Source organism: Lissotriton helveticus, chromosome 1_1 (genome assembly GCF_964261635.1).
Source record: "Lissotriton helveticus chromosome 1_1, aLisHel1.1, whole genome shotgun sequence".
Taxonomy (NCBI): domain Eukaryota; kingdom Metazoa; phylum Chordata; class Amphibia; order Caudata; family Salamandridae; genus Lissotriton; species Lissotriton helveticus.
The window spans coordinates 1,784,144,112-1,784,166,839 of NC_136057.1; the positions used below are offsets into that span (position 1 = coordinate 1,784,144,112).

General features: G+C 45.9%; 1 protein-coding gene across 1 annotated transcript in view; it reads left to right on the forward strand.

Annotated features, from left to right (window-relative positions):
• The window catches only part of TCF20 (transcription factor 20), a 408,452-nt gene that overhangs the window by 130,709 nt on the left and 255,015 nt on the right, over window positions 1–22,728 (forward strand). The gene's annotated exons all lie outside the window — the stretch shown is intronic.

The following is a 22,728-nucleotide window of genomic DNA, read 5'->3' on the forward strand; positions in this document are numbered from 1 at the left end:
GAAGTGAAATATTAACTTTTTTGGTGACATTTGTAATAAAGTTTGAAACATTGAGAGAACATATTTGAATCAGTTGTTGTTGAATGGTTGCACAGATTGATGGTGTGGTGGCTCTGAATGATGTTGTGGCGGCGACGAGTGATGCTGTGGCGTTCAGTGATGCTCTGGTAGCTCATAGTGATGTTGTGGTGCCCCTGAGTGATGCTGTGGTGATGCGATGGATAGTGAGGGCGATAGATAGATAGAGGGAGGGCGAAAGATAGATAGAGGGAGAGCGAGAGATAGAGGCAGGGTGAGAGATAGAGGCAGGGCAAGAGGGCGGGGGATGGAGTGTGGGCGAGGGATGGAGTGTGGGCGAGGGATGGAGTGTGGGCGAGGGATGGAGTGTGGGCGAGGGATGGAGTGAGGGCGAGGGATGGAGTGTGGGCCGGGGGATGGAGTGTGGGCCGGGGGAGGGATGGAGTGTGGGCCGGGGGAGGGATGGAGTGTGGGCCGGGGGAGGGATGGAGTGTGGGCCGGGGGAGGGATGGAGTGTGGGCCGGGGGAGGGATGGAGTGTGGGGTGGGGATGGATGTATGGAGTCGGGTGAATGGATGGATTAATGGATGGAGTGCGGGGATGGATGGATGGATGGAGTGGGGGGATGGATGGATGGAGTGGGGGGATGGATGGGTGGAGTGGGGGATGGATGGATGTAGTGGGGGGATGGATGTAGTGGGGGGATGGATGTAGTGGGGGGATGGATGTAGTGGGGGGGAGGATGGATGGATGGAGTGGGGGGGATGGATGGATGGAGTGGGGGAGCCGAAGTCAAGAAAAAACGAGTACAATCAGGGAAGCAGAAGGCAAGAAAACGAGGGCAATCAGGGGAGCAGAAGGCAAGAAAAATCAGGGGAGCAGAAGGCGCGAAAAACGAGTACAATCAGAGGAGTAGGCGGCACAAAAAATGAGTACAATCAGGGGAGCAGAAGGCAAGAAAAAAACGAGTACAATCAGGGTAGCAGAAGGCACGAAAAACGAGTGCAATCAGGGCAGAAGAAGACACGAAAAAAAGGGGAGCAGAAGGCACGAAAAACGAGTACAATCAGAGGAGAAGAAGGCACAAAAAACAAGCCAGCTTAAAGCTCATCAGCAGAATGCAGATACCCCCAGTTGCTCATTAACTCCATCAGAGAGTACCCATGCAACACCAACAACCCCATCCTTGTTTTAACTGGGTGTTCAGTCATGAAATGGTGAGCAGAAAGAATTTCCCAATTCCACATGGAGGATGCGGGGTTTGGAATTCAGATGCCTTTGTGATGTGAGCTGAACGCGGTCTGATGAAATGTTACTGCAGCAGAGGCCGAGAAGGTACCAACTGCAGCCGGGGCCTGCTGTGCATGGGATAGGAAGTGAAACGCTCTGCTCGACATGATGTGCTTTAGAAGATGGAGGAAGTTGCTACAGTGGAAGCGATTGTTCTGCCCGTCCTGTTTCTTGCTTGGGGGAGGGAGGGATTGATGTCCAGAAGTTAAGTGTGAAAACACAACAAGGGAGGAAGGGTGATGAGACGCATTTGTAATAAAGCTTGAAACATTGAGAGAACATATTTGAACCAGTTGTTGTTGAATAGTTGCACAGATTGATGCTGTGGTGGCGCTGAGTGATGTTGTGGTAGCGACGAGTGATGCTGTGGCATTCAGTGATGCTGTAGTAGCAGCGCATAGTGATGTTGTGGTGCCCCTGAGTGAAGCTGTGGTGCCCCTGAGTGATGCTGTGGTGGTGCGCTAGATAGATAGACTGAGGGAGATTGATAGCTAGAGGGAGGGCGATAGATAGATAGATAGATAGATAGATAGATAGATAGATAGATAGATAGATAGATAGATAGATAGATAGATAGATAGATAGATAAGTGAGGGTGATAGATAGAATGATGGCGATAGATAGAGTGAGGGCGATAGACAGATAGAGTGAGGGCAATAGACAGAGTGAGGGCGATAGATAGACAGATAGAGTGAGGGGCGACAGGAGAAGAGAACAGGGAGTTAAAGGAGGCGGCGGGTGGAAGAGAGCAGCAGATTAGCACAGGAGAAGAAAACAGGGAGTTAAAGAAGGAGGTGGGGTGGAAGAGAGTAGCAGATCAGCACAGGAGAAAAGAACAGGGAGTTAAATAAGGAGGCGGTGGATGAGAGCAGCAGATCAGTATGGGAGAAGAGAAGAGAACAGGGAATTAGAGAAGGAGGTGGGTAGAAGAGAGCAACAGATCAGCACAGCAAAACAGAACAGGGAGTTAAAGAAGGAGCCGGGTGGAAGAGAGCAGCAGATCAGCACAGGAGAAGAGAAGAGAACAGGGAGTTAGAGAAGGAGGCAGAGTGGAAGAGAGCAGCAGGTCAGCAGAAGAGAACAGGGAGTTAAAGAAAGAGGCAGGGTGGAAGAGAGCAGCAGATCAGCAGAGGGAGAAAAGAAGAGAACAGGGAGTTAGAGAAGGAGATGGGTGGAAGAGAGCAGCAGATCAGCACAGCAGAAGAGCATAGGGAGTTAAAGAAGGAGGTGGGGTGGAAGAGAGCAGCAGATTAGCACAGGAGAAGACAACAGGGAGTTAAAGAAGGAGGTGGGTTGGAAGAGAGCAGCAGATCACCACAGGAGAAGAGAACAGGGAGTTAAAGAAGGAGGCGGGTGGAAGAGAACAGCAGATGAGCTCTGGAGAAGAGAATAGGGAGGTAGAGAAGGAGGCGGGTTGAAGAGAGCAGCAGGTCAGCTCTGGAGAAGAGAAGTGAACAGAGAGTTAGAGAAGGAGGTGGGTGGAAGAGAGCAGCATAACAGCACAGCAGAAGAGAACATGGAGTTAAAGAAGGAGGCGGGTGGAAGAGAGCTGCAGATCAGCACAGGAGAAGAGAAGATAACGGAGTTAGAGAAGGAGGCAGGGTGGAAGAGAGCAGCAGATCAGCACGGGAGAAGAGAAGAGAACAGGGAGTTAGAGAAGGAGGTGGGTGGAATAGAGGGAGTGCGATAGATAGAGGGAGGGAGGGCGATAGAGGGAGGGAGGGCGATAGAGTGAGGGCAATAGATAGATAGAGGGAGGGCGATAGATAGATAGAGGGAGGGCGATAGATAGATAGAGGGAGGGCGATAGATAGATAGATGGAGGGTCGATAGACGGAGGACAATAGAGTGAGGGAGGGTGATAGAGTGAGGGAGGGCAATAGATAGAGTGAGTGAGGGCGATAGAGTGAGTGAGGGCAGTAGAGTGAGGGCAGTAGAGTGAGTGAGGGCAGTAGAGTGAGTGAGGGCGGTAGAGTGAGTGAGGGCAGTAGAGTGAGTGAGGGCAGTAGAGTGAGTGAGTGCAGTAGAGTGAGGGCATGAGGGCAGTAGAGTGAGGGCGGTAGAGTGAGTGCGTGAGTGTGGTAGAGTGAAGGCAGTAGAGTCAGGGTGTGTGGGTGGTAGAGTGAGGGCAGTAGAGGCGGTAGAGTGAGGGCGGTAGAGTCGTAGAGTGAGGGCAGTAGAGTGAGGGCAGTAGAGTGGTAGAGTGAGTGCAGTTGAGTGAGGCCGTGAGGGCGGTAGAGTGGTAGAGTGAGGGCGGTAGAGTGGTAGAGTGAGGGCGGTAGAGTGGTATAGTGAGGGCGGTAGAGTGAAAGCTTGAGGGCGGTAGAGTGGTAGAGTGAGGGTGGTAGAGTGAGGGCATGAGGGCAGTAGAGTGAGGGCGGTAGAGTGGTAGTGTGAGGGCGGTAGAGTGAGGGCAGTAGAGTGGTAGAGTGAGGGCGGTAGAGTGAGAGCGGTAGAGTGAGGGTGGTAGAGTGGTAGTGTGAGGGCGGTAGAGTCAGGGCCTGAGGGCAGTAGAGTGGTATATTGAGGGCGGTAGAGTGTAGGTGTGAGGGCGGTAGAGTGGTAGAGTGAGGACGGTAGAGTGAGGGCATGAGGGCGGTAGAGTGGTAGAGTGAGGGCGGTAGAGTGAGGGCGGTAGAGTGGTAGAGTGAGGGCGGTAGAGTGGTAGAGTGAGGGCTGTAGAGTGGTAGAGTGAGGGCGGTAGAGTGGTAGAGTGAGGGTGGTAGAGTGAGGGCATGAGGGCAGTAGAGTGAGAGCATTAGAGTGGTAGAGTGAAGGCGGTAGAGTGAGGGCGGTAGTGTGAGGGTGGTAGAGTGGTAGTGTGAGGGTGGTAGAGTGAGGGCATGAGGGCAGTAGAGTGGTATATTGAGGGTGGTAGAGTGAGGGTGTGAGGGTGGTAGAGTGGTAGAGTGCAGCGGTAGAGTGGTAGAGTGAGGGCCGTAGAGTGGTAGAGTGAGGGCGGTAGAGTGGTAGGGTAAGGGCGGTAGAGCGGTAGGGTGAGGGGAGTAGAGTGAGGGCGGTAGAGTGGTAGAGTGAGGGTGGTAGAGTGAGGGCTGTAGAGTGGTAGAGATGGCGGTAGAGTGAGGGCGGTAGAGTGGTAAGGTGAGGGTGATAGAGAGGTAGAGTGAGGGCGGTAGAGAGGTAGAGTGAGGGCGGTAGAGCAAGGGCGGGAGAGTGAGGAAGGTAGAGTGGTAAAGTGAGGGGATCGAAAATCAAACATTTTCATATAACCAGACAAAAAACAGTTATACATTCATAAATGTGAACAAAGTCAAAAATATAAAAAAATAGTAATTAAATAGAAAAACAACAGCAAAACAATATTACAACTACCTCGATTACATGCACGTGAACATGGCAGGTGCGAAGCCATGGGGATTTCAGCTTTGTTTCGGTCCAATTAAACCAACACGCCTGAAAACAATGATTTGTAAATGAAAAAAATGCTGCCACAAAGATGTGTTGTGAGGTTGTGTCCCTGCCCCAACGATACAAATAGCTTTTGGTTAAAAAGTAAGGACTGCCTGAAGGTGTCACTTAGCAGTATTGTTTCTATAATCGGGCTAAGAAAATTGATAGAAAGCTGTAGCTGATATTAAAAGTTGAACCTAGCGCCACTGAGGTGCCAAAGGGCGCAGTGTCACGTGCCACGTCTTTAGCCAGTTTGGGGCTTTTAGCCAACACCGTTTACTATTTTTGGACAGAGCTTGTGTTTAGACTTAATGCGTCTGGGCTTTCAACAGTTTCCAAATAAAATCGCTTTGCGCCTATCGGACTGAAACTGGCTGTCTCAATGCATTACACTTGACAAGCGTCTGTCTGGCTTGTCTGTCCGTTGTAACGAATTTCTATTTAACGTGACATCTGAAAATAAAATATAATTTGAGTCAGAACCGAGCAGGGCTGGAGCAGACCGAGCAGGACTGGAGCAGATCGGCTGAAGCCGGAGGTTCGCATTCCTCTTCTAATCTGCGCCGGGATCTGAAGGCGTCCAAGCGACAGACGATAGACAGAAGTGGAGCAGTCCTGCGCGAGCCGAGACCACTGGCAGCAGAGACAGGAGGGCGCGCGCTCCCCCAGGGGGAACAGCAAAAAAAAACTGGATAGGCAACAATGGCTCACAGCGTGAGGCGCTTAAACAGACACTTTCTCACCTTGCGAGGAAAAAATGTTGAAACAAGCTCATGAGCAAAAAAAAACTCTCCCCCACCTCTTCGGCATAAAAGTGACATTTGTATACCGTTCTTGGTACCTAAATGGTTAAGTAACAGCAAGGATTAAACTTGATAACTTATTTTTTCTTATAAAGAGATAAACGTAGTGTTTACGGGGGACAATTCATAAGAAAATAACGTCAGTATTGGACATTATTTAAAGTGACGGTATCTGCACAGTTTAATCTACAGCAAATGGTAAAATGGCTTCAGTCGCATCCCTTGTTGGATTTCGACTTGCATATGGTTAATTCCTTGCAGGCAGACACTGCAGATCGCGCAGAATTTCAAAGAGTGGCCCTATGTCGGACCATCTTTGGTCAGAGCAGCGTATCACTTTCAGCGTCTGCTTTCTATTTTTATTACGTACTGGCCTGAACCATCGCAGCTGACTATTCATGCTTCCGAAGTGGGTACTTAAGCACCATTAATTAGGCAAACGTAACACTATTTAGCGTGCTTAGAGGCGACACAAGTATGATGCTTAGCGCTACATAAAAACAAGTTATTATCATTATAAAACCAATCGATAATGCCTTCACTGTGAGCCGTACCTGGGAGGAGAGGTGATGGGTGGTGGTGGTGGGGGATCGGGGGATGGGGGGCTAGGGGTCGTGACCGGACCAGTCCTTATTCATGTTCACTATTTTCATAGTCCTCCGAAATGCACAGCCTGGAAGAAACGTTCGGAGCGGGCGAATGTGCGCTTTATAAAGCCGATGAAAGCTTCTAGCGGACGGCAATGGCTGTTTAAAGATCGCGTGTGGGGACGTGGTGAGGTTAAGAACAACTAACTAGAACAATGACCAGTATAATGCTAAACAAGTACGGGAAATGCAAGCGGCTGGGAAATGCTAGCAGCCCTCTACTAGCAGGGGTTGACAGCTGGCCTGTACAGCGACAAATTAACAATTCAATTCAATATCACCAAAGTTTATGGTATAGATTATAGACAAGTCCGGATTGTCTATGGCAGAAAATAGGAGAACTTTGCATTTCCACTATGGCTTCGATTTGGACAACAACGTTTAAGTGGACTAAACACGAAAACTCTAGAGGAAAAAATATAATTTGTGGCATCACTCCCAAATAAATAAGGAGAGGAGGCAGTGGTGAAAGGTTTTGGAGTAGTCTGGTCAACATGGCATGTTGAGGGGAAGAAGCGCTGCATAGAGGAAACCAGGATTGACGCTTGTGCTGTTTAATGGGGGGCTGACGAGACGCATGGGGAGCAGCAGCCTTTGATGTGCCGGCCGGCCGGCCGGCCATGCAGTAAATAATTAGGGGATGAGAAATGCCGGCCTGAGGCCGAGCGTAAAGCAACAGATGGCTTTGATGTGGAGGCAGGCGGCTCGGGCGAATTGAAGCGCGTTCACGAGACCTCATCGAGGTCTCATGCACTCGTTGAAAACCGCTTTTTGAGAGCTTAGTTTAGCTCTTAGTTTCACCCCAATAGACTCGTCCTATTCATTCCTTGCGGAATGGAATAGGACGAGCCCTAAAAAACTATCTCTTTTCCTTCCTGCACAGAGAAGTCTCCCTTTCTCCTGCTCTGCCTCTGGCAGCTGCCCTCCTCCTCTTTCTCTCTTTATTCCTCCCTCTCTTTCTGTCTCTCTACTCCTCACGTGATTTTTTTGAGACAGCACTTACCACCTCTTGCCGTCCTTTCCTTTATTTGTTCCCCTGTCAAATGGTTCAAAAAAAGAACGAAACACTTAGGATAGAAATGTCATTATTTTCTGACCTCTTTCTACTCCGAAGGACAATCTCAGAACGAAGAGAAAAAAATTGTAAAACTATGAAAAATAATGAAATAACATATTAAAGCAATAAAGACTCGTCACAGACAGGCCACATTGGTGTTAATTACACCCACCCACATTAGTGCCACTTTACAGAGTTTGCCAGTGATGGACTACTTTCTATTTCTCGTCTTTCTTTGAACAACATTGTTTTCCCAGGGTGGGGAAGGGCACTATTCCTAGAAGGGCTGCAATACCTGGTTGATGGGTGGAGTGGGAATCGTTTAATGTGATCTTTTTCAACTGTTTTAATTATTTTAGATTTTAAAATGTGTACCGCTGCTGTGTGTTCAGGGATGTGGTCTTTCTTAAAGCAAACTGCTTAAGTTTTGTAAGACTAAAAGCAATGGACAATGAAATAGGTCCCTTCCGGGTCTTGTAGTCATGTCCTGAACTTTTCAGGCACAAACACTCACTGATAACTGAATAATGAGTTTAAAAGTGTTCAGGTAACCATGTTGTTTCTGCTTACATTTCACATGCTTTACTTATCCTTGCATTCCCTATGAGTGTTTGCTTTTTCCAGGATGTCATAACTTTTTTTTCAGGCAGCATATTAGTCTTGTCTAGTGCATAATTTGAATTGAGTCGCAGCACAATTAGGTTGTAGCTGAAGGTAGTGCTAGTTTCTCTCAGGGGGCAGTATGGTGTTCAGTAGGGGAGAGGATGTGGCACTCTGACCAGAGCTGCAGAATTTTGAACTGGAGAACCAGGTTCAGCCTTCATGACCAGTCCACCAGCCCACACTCTTGAAAGAGCACATTCCCATGATACACCGTAGAAGGCCCGATAAACCTTAGAAACCCTCGGTGTCTTAGCACCAGCAGGTGGACACTTGCGGTGGCAAGTTTGCTTAACCTTGAAGGCCTGTCCACCACGATCCATACTGAAGTTCACCTCCAGTCTTGCGGGCAGGTAAGAAGCACTCCCTAGAGCGACAGCGACTCTGTCACTGAGGTCACATTGAGGTCACAAGACCCTTGAGGCCAGTCCACCTCACCCTTTGGTACCTCCATTGGCCTTTTCAGCAGTAGTAGTGCAACTTACCAAGGATTGTCAATGTAGGATTTGCATGTAAGAGCAGTGACGGGGCAGGAGAAGTGATGAGGCAGGAGAGGCGACAGGGCAGGAGAGGTGACCGGGCAGGTGACATGACAGGCAGATGACATGACAGGCAGGGGATGTGATAGGCAGGAGAGGTGATGGGCAGGAGAGGTGATGGGCAGTAGAGGTGATGGGCAGTAGAGGTGATGGGCAGTAGAGGTGATGGGCAGGAGAGGCGATGGGCAGGAGAGGCGATGGGGCAGGAGAGGCGACGGGGCAGGAGAAGTGACGAAGCAGTAGAAGTAATGGGGCAGGAGTGGTGATTAGGCATGAGCAGGAGTGGTAAGCGGGCAGGAGCGGTGAACGGGGCAGGAGCAGTGAACGGGGCAGGAGCAGTGAACGGGGCAGGAGCAGTGAACGGGGCAGGAGCAGTGACGGGCTAGGAGAAGTGACAGGGCAGGGGATTGATGAAGCAGGAGAGTTGATCGAGCATGAGCAGGAGTACTCACTGGACAGGAGCAGGCGTTTCCCAGGGCGACTGGAAGGGTAGGGGGCCAGTGTAGTTTGGGGGGACCGGTTTTGTACAAGTGCAGGAGTTTTAAAAACACTGCAAAGTTCTTTGTATATTCAGCAGGTTTCGGTCAACAATACAAGTGCCAAGATAACTTTGGTGATCAGTGTACCTGCTGGAGAGAGATGGGAGCATGTTTTGTCTAGTGGCATTTTTACTCATCTAAGGTAGCGCAGAGGGGTAATATGCCTGCTGCAAAGAACATGTAACAGACATATCAAAGAGCAATATGTTATGTGCATAGTTCAGTGGGTACTGCTTTGTGTTCACTTCCCGAATGAAAGGACACTTGAATACATATAGCCTGGCAGTTCGGGCTGGACTGTTCCCATTGGGCGCAGGATCAAGACTGATTTGCATATGGCTGGGTCCAAACTGGAATGGCATGGTGAGCAAAAAAACAATGGATTTAGGCCTAGATCTCTTTACTGGGGTGAATGTATGACATTGTCCTGCATTCTGTCCATCAATTGTTCTTTTTGCATTTGTCACCCCGAGTGGGAAAGGTATGCTCAGACATGAGTCCCGTGCTCTCCATGCCACTGGAATCAAGCTATCCTGGCTGATGAGGGCTGAAAGCCCGAACCCAGTCCTAGGATGCTTGTTTCCAGTCCAGGGAGGACCTGGCCTGGCAGTTCGGGCTGGACTTTTCCCATTGGGTGCAGGATCAAGACTGATTTGCATATGGCTGGCTGCAAACTGGAATGGCATGGTGAGCAAAGAAACAATGGATTTAGGTCCTGATCTCTGTACTGGGGTGAATGTATGATATTGTTCTACATTCTGTCCACCTGTTGTTCTTTTTGCTATATTATGATTTAGCAGCTAGCTGGCTGACATGAATATGAAGGAGCCTTTGTGGGTTTCCGTGAGTCGAGATTCTTCTGAATAGTCCCTTTCTCTTCTGAGCCCTGCTTAACACATGTGTATAGGAGGAGCCCTGTATTCATGACCTCAATGTTTGAGACAAAAATTAATCATGGATTTCTGAACAATGAGAGTAAAAGCATTAGGGTAACATGTTGTTCCTGCTTATATTTCACATGCTTTACATAAACCTGTATTCCCTACGAGTGTTTGCTTTTTCCTGAATTAAACCTCAAATAAACATGTTTATCCATTGTTTTAATTAAATAACGTTATAAGCTGTAACTGGTCAGTGAAATGTTAAACGTACTAAAAATTGGTATGGTTTGTTATTTCTAGCCACATCCCTGACTCCGCCCACTGATTCAATCTTTGGTTATTCCCGCCCCCTGATTCTCCACCCACAGTTCCCCTACTTTTTTTCCCCACTTTGACCACTGCATTCATCATCATAGGGCCCCTCAGCACACCAACACTAACCATGATGCCAGTCTGCGCTACTACACTCTTGGAAAGAGTACCGCTGTGGGAATAGGTGTGAGTATATAAAGGGTACAACTCATAGAGAGGAACACAAAGATGATAAAACTGCCTCTTGGTGGATACTTCTTTTTATTCTTATCTCCAGTGGGTAAGGGTAAAAGGAATGCATGGATTAATTCAACCCACTGTGGGAGGTCAACATGTCTCTGCCTAAGTAGTTCCCTCAAACAAGAGACGTAAAGTCGTTCTTCAGGACCATACCCCTCTCTGCTAGTCTAACTCGTCAGGTGGGAGTAGATCAAAGGTAAAGAAAGTTACACAACCAGTAGCAAAAGAATCTTCATAAAAATCTATCTGTTCTGTACTTGTGTTTGTCAAGAAACAAAACACACACACTACATGACATAACATAAAAACAGTGACAGAAGTGATGAGTCCCTTCGGCAAGTGGGGCCTGGATTCAGCGGTGTACAACACCATGTAGGTGACAAGTGGGCACAGGCCACAAAACCCATATTTGAGGGGAAAAGGTTTTTAAACGTGTTAAGTTAGGATCTTGTCTCCACTGAATTTACAGACAGGACCTGAGCAACCTAAAGAATATTCTCGAAGTATAGTATATGAAAATGAAGTGATATAGCCCCTGTCACAAAAGAATATGTTAGCAAGATAGGTGGAGTGTCAACGATAAATGAACAAATTCTCAGATGGCCTGCTAAATGAAGGCAAAATTGGCTGAACTAAGGACACTCGGTATGCATTGATGCACAGCAGTCGCTCTGATACGGGTTTTGTATGTATGTCCAGCAATGATAGTCTGTTGTTATTTTTGGCTCTTTTAATCGCTTCATTAACCAGTTTACGAGGATAATCCCTTTCCATCAGTTGTTCACTCACTAGTGTGGGTAGGTGTTGAAGGTGTGCAAGTTGGAAGAATTTCTTCTGAGGTGGAGAAACTGTCCAACTGGCTGTAGGATACAAGCTGTTGTAGGGTAGGAGAAAATTCCTATCAGTTGATTTTCTCCATAATTCTTTGCTCAATCTGCATTCATTGGGGTGTAGTTGTAAATCCAAAAGAAAGTTTCCTTTTATGGATATTAACCCTACACACTTTGTTTGCTTTACTATTAACTGATTTGGAAGCTTGGGTATCTACAATTAATCTGATTTGTAAACACAAAGCCGCTTTTAAATCAAAAACTAGTACTCTGGACAATGCTACTTCACTTCCTTAACAATTTATGGCGCAACTTAGATGAGCAGGAATTGCTTATTTTCTTAGATGACAAAATGTCGTTTGACAAAGTAGAGAACTTATTCAAACTGCAAAATGACCAAACTGAACAATTGGGGTATTCCACCCTTATTATAAGGCCTGTTTAATCATCACACTGGAGTACGTGGGTCTGGATCTAACTGGGGAGGGATTCGCTCCTTTAAAACACACTATTTAGTCACAGTGGTTTATAACAGGGGAGTGTTTAGCATCCCTTTATTCAACCTATATACTACTGATGCTGCAGGTAGCAAAGACGGTACAGGTAAGTTTACACCCAAAGAGGACTCTCCCCATTTCCAAATGTTGCCATGTGCTGATGATACAATCGTGCTCAACTGGACCACCATAGGTCTACAATGAATACTTACCAGGCTTCATAAATATAATACATTTAATCATGTAACAGGTAATGCCAATCAATCAGCAGTCCAGGTGTGTGGTACCCAACCTGGCATAAAAGAGAGATGGCAAATTGGGAACCTCTTGTAGTTACATATATCAATCAATCAATCAATCAACAGCATTTGCAAAGCGCAGCACTGTCACCCCTAGGGGTATCTGGTCGCTGAGTCTCTGTCGAAGAGCCAGGTCTTGAGTCTCTTTCTGAAGTATGTCAGCAAGGGGGCTGTGCAGAGATAGAGGTGAAGGTAGTTCCAGGTTTTGGCAGAAATGTAGGGGAAGGAGTGGACCCGGCTGTGACTAGATGTGTGTGCGAGGGTGAGTGAATAGGAGCACAGGTGTCTAGTAGGTTGGTGGAAGTTCAGTCGATGGTTGAGGTAGGTGGGTGAGAGGGCTTTGTAGGCGTGCGTGAGGAGTCTGAACTGGCATCTTTTCTGGATGGGGAGACAGGGGAGGTCTTCCAGGTGCAGTATTTTTGGGCATTTGGTTTGAGGGGCATGTATGGTATGAGGTACAGCTTACCATTCTAAAGACCAAGGTAAATTTGTTAAATTGTGTGTTGTAAAGCATGTCAAATAATTTTGACTCTCCTTCTGGTTGTCTTTAGTTTCTAGTTGTGGTTACTAACCTGATGACCTTGCTAACTTATGGGTCAGTTGCCTTTGATGGGAAGTTTATTAACAGGGAAGAAGTGGCACAATCCTTTGTTTTTCAGACAATTTGTGTCTGGATCAGTGGAGTGCCAAAGCAAAGTGAGACTGGAATTTAATATATGGAAGCAGAATGAAATTAATACATTATATTTTCTTACTCCCTGTATTCACCATTGGGTGGCCAATACTGATAACCTGACAGCAGAAATTAAGAAAGCAGTCAACAAACAATCTGTTCCTTTAAACCCAATGACCATTCATCTTCATGACTCACTGAGTTATCTTTGTCTCTGAAGTCATTGGACATGGACATCAGCACCAGAAGTAAGATTCTAGCAAAACCAATGGTCCATGAAAACACAAGATTCAGAGACTGGGCAGAATTCAAGAATAATATGTTTATAAGATTTGTAAGTGATGTCTATACAATAGGTATTCTTCATTTTTAGCCGTCTTCTCCACTGTCTGCATCAATAGGCAAAAAAGGTTTTTATGTTTGGTTGTTTCATGCTAATGATTTAGATGAATTTAGGGATTCTTGGACATCCTATAAATAAATGATCACTGCACGCAATACAAAACTGAGAAAAAACTGCTGAGGCATATTATTGGTTTATTTTAGTACCTGTTACCTGCCTGCCACAGATGGTTAGGCTGTGAATTTAATGCAAGAGATGTTAAGTCATTTAGGAAAGCCATTTGGCAAGTCTTCAGTGGCATTGATGTTAAAGTAACTGGTCTTTTTCTAAAATACAAGGACTAGGTTATGTGTTTTTTTTTTATAACATTGGCATTTTTTATTTCTCTTGTGGGTGTAATTTTATGTTAAATACATTTTGAACATTTATATGAGATTTCAATTAATCAGCAAAGTACTTTTTGGTGATTACTTGCTTGGGCTTATGTTACTGCTTCAGCAGGCTCTAATGCATTCTGCTTTTTTAGGCTTGGAATTAGCCAATATCTTTTGAACCTAATGATATTACATATATACAATACATTTACTCATAGGGATTTTCAGCCAGCCCTCTTCATCTATTGGTCTCTTGTGTCATTCTCAATTTGTTTACCCACTACACCATACATCATGGAGCAATAGGTAATAATCTTTATTTGCATGATTAATTAAAATCTTTTCAAAAAACATAATACATAAAACCTTCTCTAGGACTACAACACACTTAAAATCACAACGCGTCCAGGATTGCAAATCCATGCAGAACATGTTTGTCAGATATTACATAAAACGTTTTCTTATTGAGAGTGTAAAATTACAGCTTGACATAGTAGAAAGAGGGTATTATAGGGGCTATATAACTGTGGGCCGTTAAAAGTGATAAAGTGTATGATCCATAATTATCATGCATTACTTTAAAATTCTCTCTGACTAAAAATCTAAAGTCACTATTCCCCATAAAGTGCATGTTGTAAAGAGTTATTTAACTGTGTGTCATTAAAATGTAATGTATGATTAAATGTTGATCATAAAATTGATTTAAGACAAATGCCCTTTATGTATGAGCATTTCACTGAACTTAAATAAAAACTTTACTAGCCTCATTTTCAATTGGGTGTTGACTAGGTTCATCGCCTCCATAATAGCCTGTCTGCAAGACCGCACATTATGAGTGTTGCAGGCTCTAAACAAGATGTCTCTGTGCTCTCGGAGAGCTGAGCCAGACAGACCATATGCTTAAGCGTTTCTTTTGCGGTTCTGCACAGCCAATAGGCACAATCTGTGAGTTGGGGAAGCCACTTGGGTAGGAAGTCTGATGTTGAAAATGCCCCAAATCAATAATGAATAAACTTCTGTTTGATATACTTCAAGTAGTCTGTGCATAAAAATGCCTGGTGGCATTTCACATTGTATGTATGTAACACCATCCAGGCGTGCTTCTCCTGTACTAGCGCGTTCTAATCATCTAATTTGCTAATCTTGTAAGGGCTGATGGGGCAATAAGTTAGCCTACATATCCCATTGGCTAACTTTACTGTGAGTGACAGCATTATTCCGTTTCACAAGGCGCACATCCACATGCAAAGTAGTCATCTTTACTGCAGGGACTACTAAGGCAATGTGTGCTTTTTGAGACCCTTTGCTTTTAATCTGTTTTTTAATTTTTTATTGACGAAGGCCAGGCAGCTTCTCTAATCAATACATTTTTCAAACACTATGAGAAATTTACAACGCCAACTGGCTGGCAGCCAATCGGATTGCAATAGCGTTGGTGGCCTTTGGACACCTGTAGTATCTGAAAGCAGCCACGAAGCACGTTGCCAGTAACCACTGGCTGCTGCTGGTCGAGGGGGGAAAGGCTGCATTTTGAGCCCTAATCCCTTTCTTCTACTAATACCCGTAGCTAATGGGGCCAGAGGCACTATAAATCCTTTTAGGTGGTGGGTTTATTGGGGAAATGTTAATGTCTGCAATTGTTGAGTTGGAAAGCATTGATCCTGAAAACCGAGCTATGTAGCAGGAAAACAGAGAAACTTTTCTAACAATTTCATTTGAAACGACACTAGCCAATGAATCTGCTCCTTGTAGTATTCTCGTGACCCAAGGGCTATCAGTCAAAATTGTTACATTCAGAGGCTCGTGCCTTTTGGAACACATTGATGATGCTTTCTCTTTGTTGCAAGTAAATTGTTGTTTGCCTAAACTCCAGCACCTCCAGTTTTACCTGGAGCACTACAGAGAGAACGATGACCGTGCTCAGTATTTCTCTGCACTTAAACTTGACTATATGCAGGGCCACTAGAATAATGTGATTGTACAGCGATTTTCGCATAAACATAATCCATCACCTGCTGCTTAATTTGCAGATTTTAACAAAAAACAAACACATTTTGTTTCTAGCTCAGACGGTTCAAAAGTTATACAAAACACAGAGACATGTGTTGCCGCTGTGAGAAAGTGCCATCTTTCTTGCATGGTATGCCCCCACTTTTTGCTGAATTGCTGACGTACTTTGACTGAGTGTGCCCTGGGCTCCTGCCAATCAGGTACCCAGGGCCTGTGTTCCTTCCCTAAAACTGTATTGAAACCTAAACCCAATTGGCATCTCTGGCCACAGATAAGCCTCTGGTAAATGGTACTGTAGGTACCGAGGGCAGTGTGACCAGAGAAGGCCCCTAAGGGCTGCAGCACTTATTGTGCCACCCTTAGAGGCCCTGTACCCTGGCACACACACACACTGCCTTTGCAGGCTGAGTGTCTTGATGCAGAACTAAACAGAGTCTCGACATGGCACACATCCCTGTGTGCCATGCCCACAAACACACTGCCCTGGCATACCTCAGTCATTTCGCAGGCTGGGTGCACTATGTGGTGTGGGTACAGGTGCGTGAGCCCTGTGCCCCTGCAGTACCCAGGGCCATTCCTGGGCTCTGTAAGTGCAGTGAGGCCATTAAGAGTATATGGTGCTGGGAGGTTGTCATTACGAACTCCACAGCACCATGATGGCTCCACTGAAGACTGAGAAGTTTGGTATCAACTTCTCAGCACATTAAATCCACACTGATGCCAGTGTGGGATTTAATGTAAAAGCCACAACAGAGGGCAACTTAGAGTTGCCCCCTGAACCTAACTCACAACCAGCGTCCTGACTGAGAGGCTAGCACACAGCAGACATGTTGTTGGACCCCTGAGTAGAGAGCCATCCGCTCTCCTGGGCCTGCAACAATGCACATCCTGGGACAAGGTGCTAGGTCTCCTCCCCCAGGATGGACAGGGGGAGCTTCAAGGGCATGCCGCCTTTGTGAGCTTCTCCAGGCTACTTGCTGTACTCAGCAACTGACCCCCACTGGTTCTGACCCCCACTCTGGCGGGAAGACAGGTGGGAAAAACAAAGGAAGGAAAGGGGGTGTGCCAGCCTCTGCCAACCCCACCCCTCAAGTGGGAGAGGCGAGATAAAGCACAACTCCGGACTCTCGCCATTTTGAGAATGGGGAGCCCTACCCAACCTGAGCTAGGCTCCTGCCCCCCTCCCACTGGAGAGTTGCAGGATAGGGGGTGTACTCACCGCAGGACAGGGACCCATTGGTCCTTGCCCTTGCCCTACCTGTACCGCCCCTAAATTTAGTATTTAGGGGCACCCTGAACCTTCCTTCCTCAGATCCCGATTTTGAAACAAGAAAAAAAACAAGAAGAAAGAAGACCTTCCGTGCAGCTGCTAACAAGAGGACGACACCAACTGACCTGGCCCCAGCTCTACAGGCCTGTCACCCCTCGAACCTGCTCCTGCTAAACCCCGGTGTCTCCTGTGGTCAGCAACCTCGAAAACCCCGGAGGACCTGACTACCTTGCTCATCTAAAGACTGGGACTCCCACGAGCAGTGTTTCTGCTCAAACAGCAACAACCCCTGGTGCCAGCCAGGAACCGCGAATCCAGCACACTCTGTACACCACGAGGACGTCCCCTCAGCGACTGTGACCACGAATCCAGCACCCAAGGACCCTCCTTGACGCTCCTGATGATGCCTGCAGCCTTACAACCAGGGACCCCTTTAACCGCGACTAACTGAGGGCAAGATTTCCCAACACCGAAAGACACCCCTGCATCCGGTGTCCCACGGCCCCCTGTGCCCAACTCCTGGGTGGCTACCTAACCTACAGCTTCCTAACTTACCTCTCGAAGTGGTGGTCGCACCTGAAGAATCTCCGTCCCCAAGTTTGCAGCCTTTGTTCGTCTTGCAGCTTTCCAATTGAAATACATTGGGCGCCCGACAGCCCAAAAGCACCCTGCACCCAGCCACCCGAATGCCACTGGTGGTGCAGCATCTATCCTATCCTACTTCCCCACTTGCCCTGTGTAAGTGACCAGGAGCTCAGCTCTCACAGCCGCGTGGCCTGCCTGCTAGCAGCCACCAACCAAAGGCCCCCTACCTGCCATAGACTAACATTGGGCCTACTCACTCTGCACCCGGCTGCCCCTGTGCCACTGAGGGTGTAACGACTGCACCTACCTGACCCTGCGGGATCCCTGAGTCTACCCCCAGAACCTTAACTCTGCCAGCCGAGTACTTACCCAAAGACCGATAACTTGATTTTCTCCATAGGGTAACATTGGCTGGGTTTCACTCAGAATTTCTTCTGTGTCAAGTTTTGCAACTTTAAAATATTCACAAAAAATCGTCCGATCAACGAAAACGAAATTACTCACCTGTTATCAGGAGAGATCCTAGTGCTGGATCTTGATCCTAAAAAGTAAATAGAACTGACTTACAGTTAACTTGATTTTCCTCCATAGGATTACACTGCTTTTGTTGATTTTCAAAACATACAAATATTCCTTAAAAATCGCCTGTGTAGCAAAAACGATTTCTTTCAACTGTTTACAGGAAATGCACCAGGGCTGAATCCAGGATCCAGCTCCGAGTAAGAAAAACATTCGTAAAGTGATTTTATTGCATTTACTTAAAACTTCCCATTGAGCTCAATGTTATTATTGTGTTAAGTTTATGTTGCATATTGCAACAACTGTATCTGTTGCATTCTAAAGTCTATTGCTATTTGAAAGTATTCAATTGCAACATCTCATTCTGTGAAAGTATTGTTATACCCACTTGTGTTTCTAAAATAAAACAACAATATATTTTTATATACAAAACAATTAGCCTAGAGTTCAGTTCTTGAGTGTGTGATACCATTTGATGACTGAGTGTGTACAACAACTGCTTTACACTGTCCTCTGATACAGCCTTACTGCTCGACCAAGCTAACACTTTAGGGAGTAAGATTATATCTAACTTTAAACTCTGCCAAACCTCGGGGGACTGTGGACTCTGTGCACACTGAACCTTACTTTGGTGCAGTATATACAGAGCCACTTTCTCACAGCCGCGCAGGGAAAGGCCCTTTGCAAAGTTGGACTGGTCACCTTTCTGTTGCCTATTGCTATATTTGGGTGTTAAACTGGCAGTAAAAATGTACAACTAATTCCCAAACAGTTTTAGTCATACTAGCAAAAAAATGTGCCGCATAATTTGGCTTTTCTTGCTGCATAATTTACACAACCCTGCAGTATAATTTGGTCTTTCACTGCCGCATAATTCCAGTGGCCCTGACTATATGGATTCATATTAACACATCTGTAGCGCAAACATGTGCAAGAGCTATAATAACATTTGAATTTGTATATATGCACTGGACGGTAACAGTGAACGTTGGATTTCTTTGATGATTCTCCTTTTTACTGGCTACTCTTGTTATCTAATGTGTAAATGAATAGTTCTATCTTTTCTAAAAAAAAAAAAGAAAAAGGAAAAAAAATGCCCTGATTCGATATTGATCTTTATTGCACGTTATTGGCTTGTGCCAGTATGTTTGAGTTTCACATCCCTCATTCTCAATCTTGCTCTTCTAGGAGAGTCAGGACCCAAATATGAGCCACTCTTGAGAAGTGCCCAGTAACCACTGACTGTCCAAGACCTAGAAACTAAAGTATTGCAGTCAAGCAGTTTGGCTCAAGCTTTGAGACTGAAGGAGATACATAGCCAGCAAAACTGTCCAATTATTAGACAGTAGAGGTCAGTAAAGTGTAAACAACCCAAAGTTTGAAGGAGTGACTGTGTGGAAGCAAGAACTGCTGGATTTGGAACCTTAGACAGCCATTGTCGAGCTGCAACAGAACATCTCTGGATAGCAGGGAGAGCTTTTAGCTGATGGCAGACCCATCCTCAGATCTGACCACTCTGGGGATGGACACAGCCTTGACCTCCATCCTTGCAACTGACTGTGGCGAGGAAAAGGAATGATGCTCTGGAACTCATAACACTCCATTCCAAGACACGGAAGACCAAGGCTTTACAGAGTGCTAAGCAGAGGATGTTTGAGAGGGAGAAATACTGGCCTGAGGAGAAGAAGTTGGATGTGATCCAGGAAAAAAACAGAGAACAGTAACTGAGAAAGACGGAACAAGACAGGGAGCCCGAACAAAAGAGGCTTGATCAAGAAAAGACAAAGCTCGACTTCAAGTGGGGGTTGGAGTAGTGCTTAGCTAATGATCTACATCTTAAGATGCTGCTTTTGAAGACTGCTAAAATTACGCCTGCAACAGTAATAAACCGCACACCGGAAAATAGCAACACCCCCCATGGTTCTTAGCCACTTACTACCAATGCTCTTAAATCGGACATGTAAGTATGGATTTGCTTGTTTGATTTTGCCTGTAACATGCAGAAAAGTGATGCTGAAAACGCCTTAGCTCCTTTACTGAAGAGCCTTCATTTTAGTGATAACGAGTCAATCATCAAGTAAATGTAAATGTAAATGTCATGGTACTTATAGAGCGCACTGTCACCAGACGGTCAACTTACGGTGTCGCCTATTCGGCTTCCTGGCGCTCAAGGAAAATTCAAAATGTATTCTTGAATCAGTGATGCTGAGGCAATGCTTAATTTGGGAAAGAAAGAGTGCTGGTGTCCGAAGTTCTGCTCAGAAGCCCACGGCTGGTGCAATTTAACATCAGCATGCTGAATAACAAGGGTAGTAGTCTTAGATCCACCTCATACCTCTTTAACCCGCTACGAGACACTCCCCACCTCTTTATCTTACGGTTAGAGGTTCCTGCTTTGTCCCTTTGTGACGGTTTTGCCATCTTTTTCTTCCTCCTTTTTTTCCCTTTCATGCGCTCGATACATATCAAATGCAGAAAAATAAGTGTCTGTCCCCAAAAATAAGTGCTGGTGGCCCCCACTGGCTCAAATTAAGAACGGGTCATAGGGTTGTACCACAATTTTGATAATGTAAAGAATGCTTTGTGGAGAACATATATATACACAGCATTCAGAAAGTCCTGAATGGCTGAGTGAAAGGCAAGTAAGGATCTCCTCAGAAGGGTAATTTAATATGTTTAAGTTTAACTATTTAATATGTTATCAGTGGAGTAATATTTGGGTGTTGACTCTTTGGAGTTATGGCAGCTCTTTTCAGGCTGCAAGGACAGTGATCCATCACAGTGTACACTGGTACGTGGGTAGGTAGTAATTGTAGCACAGAAGTAGAATGGAGGGATCCTAGCAAGTGAAAGCCCAAAGAGACTTAGGCCAGCAACAACCAGAAGATGCCCCACAGCAATTCACAGGATTCCTCAGAAGGGGGGAATCCAAAGTATAATATTTTCTTCCAGAAAGGCTACTAGACTAGTCAAGGCCAGAACTTTCCCCAAACCAAGTGTTTGTTGATTGCTACAATTGTGGACAGAAGTGCCTCACGAAGAGGAGCAAGCTTCTAATTTCCACTGTAGCATGACTTGCTCAACCAGCCCTCTGAGGCAGTGCTGACATCTAAATATGGCTAATCGGCAAATTGAGTCTGTGCCCAAAGATCCTTTCCAGGACCTCAAAGTTCCTGAAGAGAATTGATTTAGATGATTCATATCTGACATGCCTTGGAGATGTGGTAGCCACCCACATCTGGTAGATCACAGAGCCCTGGACCCATCAAACATCTTTTCAGGGCCTGTGAAGTTAAGTTCCTCCCAACGGGCCCCCAATTCAGGTACCTTGTTGCAGATGTGTATATACCTGTGAGCAGCAGGTCTTGGAAAGCCCAGATGAGGATAAGGGTAATCCTCAACAATGACTGTCTGTTGGTGTACAACATTTTAGCTTGAGGTTGATCAGACTGTTGTGTCACGGGAGAAGTGTGACTTTCTCACAGATCAGAATTTGGACGTGGGATGCCTGTCAGAGAAAGAGGAGTTGCTAGCTTATGGAAGCATCAGAAGCGCTGAATTTGTAAAAGCTTGTGTATGGTGGCCCATTCAGTTGGGCCCTGCACAACTGCATACCCCTGGTCTTAAAAAGGGGTGCTTCAGATTTGAATTGCAAAACAGGCAGCTCTACTGTGAGGCATCGGATGGGAAGCCTGGAGCCTCTGAGGGAATGATCATCCTTCATGGCCACCAGAACATCATAACACTACTGGTGGGAGTTATATTCGTAGGTCACTTTGGATCAACCAGACGAAGGACCTTCTGTTTGCTCCTTTCAGATGGTCTGAGGTATGCACTGAAAATGGAAAATGTACATGATGTGCCAGGATTTTCAGATGAGTGCAAGTTCAGATGGCATTCAAAGGGTCCCCTGGCTTTACTTCCATTCGAGTGGATAGATATCAAGTTGATGTTCCCTCGACTCTCCAGCTACCCCTCAGTGGTTTTCCGTTCCTGTAGAGGGTGTTCAGAACAGCTAATCTTGTAGTGATAGTGCTCATCAGATTGCCACTCGGAGCTCCCAAAAACTTAACTATGAGAACAATGAACATACTGCAGCTAACTAGGCTTCGCAAAGCCCACAGGTCTGATTTCAGTAAACGTTCAGCTTTTTTGGTTCATTTTCTTTTTTTTGTAAAGCTATTCAATATGCAAAAATATCAGAAATATAAAAATATGGGAGTGGCCCTGGCACAGAAATGCATTTCTTTTTTTTCACGCGGCTGTGCAAATGTGATCAGGCACAGTGCAAGGTAGACCTATGGATCAAGAGTGCTCACCCACTGCACAATGCTGTGGTGGGCAGAATCAAAACATCAATGACACTCGAACAGACCAATGGCTGAGGGGTTTGATGCATGGCTCTGACATGTATGTATGCATGTGTGACACACATTCTTCAAGAAGAAGTTCAATAGGGTGATAAAATGTATTTATTTTGGTAAGGACAAACATAACGTCAGCATAAGAAGCCACGCATGACTTGTTATTAACTCGTACACAAGATGTCAAGGGCAGTTATCTGGCCGGACCTTTCCAAGCTTATTACAAAACATCCTAATGCAGCTTTGTCTAGGCCGTTTGCCTTCTCTTGACTTTGTGCCCAAATGGGTTGAGAGGCCTGCTTCGCTAAATTGTCGAATATGCTCATACCACTGGGAAACTCTGGGCATCTCTTATGCACTTGTCCACCTTTATATATGGAGTGCAGACTTCTATTACAGCACCTTTTTAGTCAATATGGTATCCGTACATGCCATCATTATGTGTCCGCGAGGTAAGCATCCCCAGGCTGTAACCAGATTTGTCAAATATATGGCTGTCACTGACAAGCTGCTAGCGAGGAACTGATCTGAAAGACTCATCATCCTCAAGGATAAGCATCAGCCAAC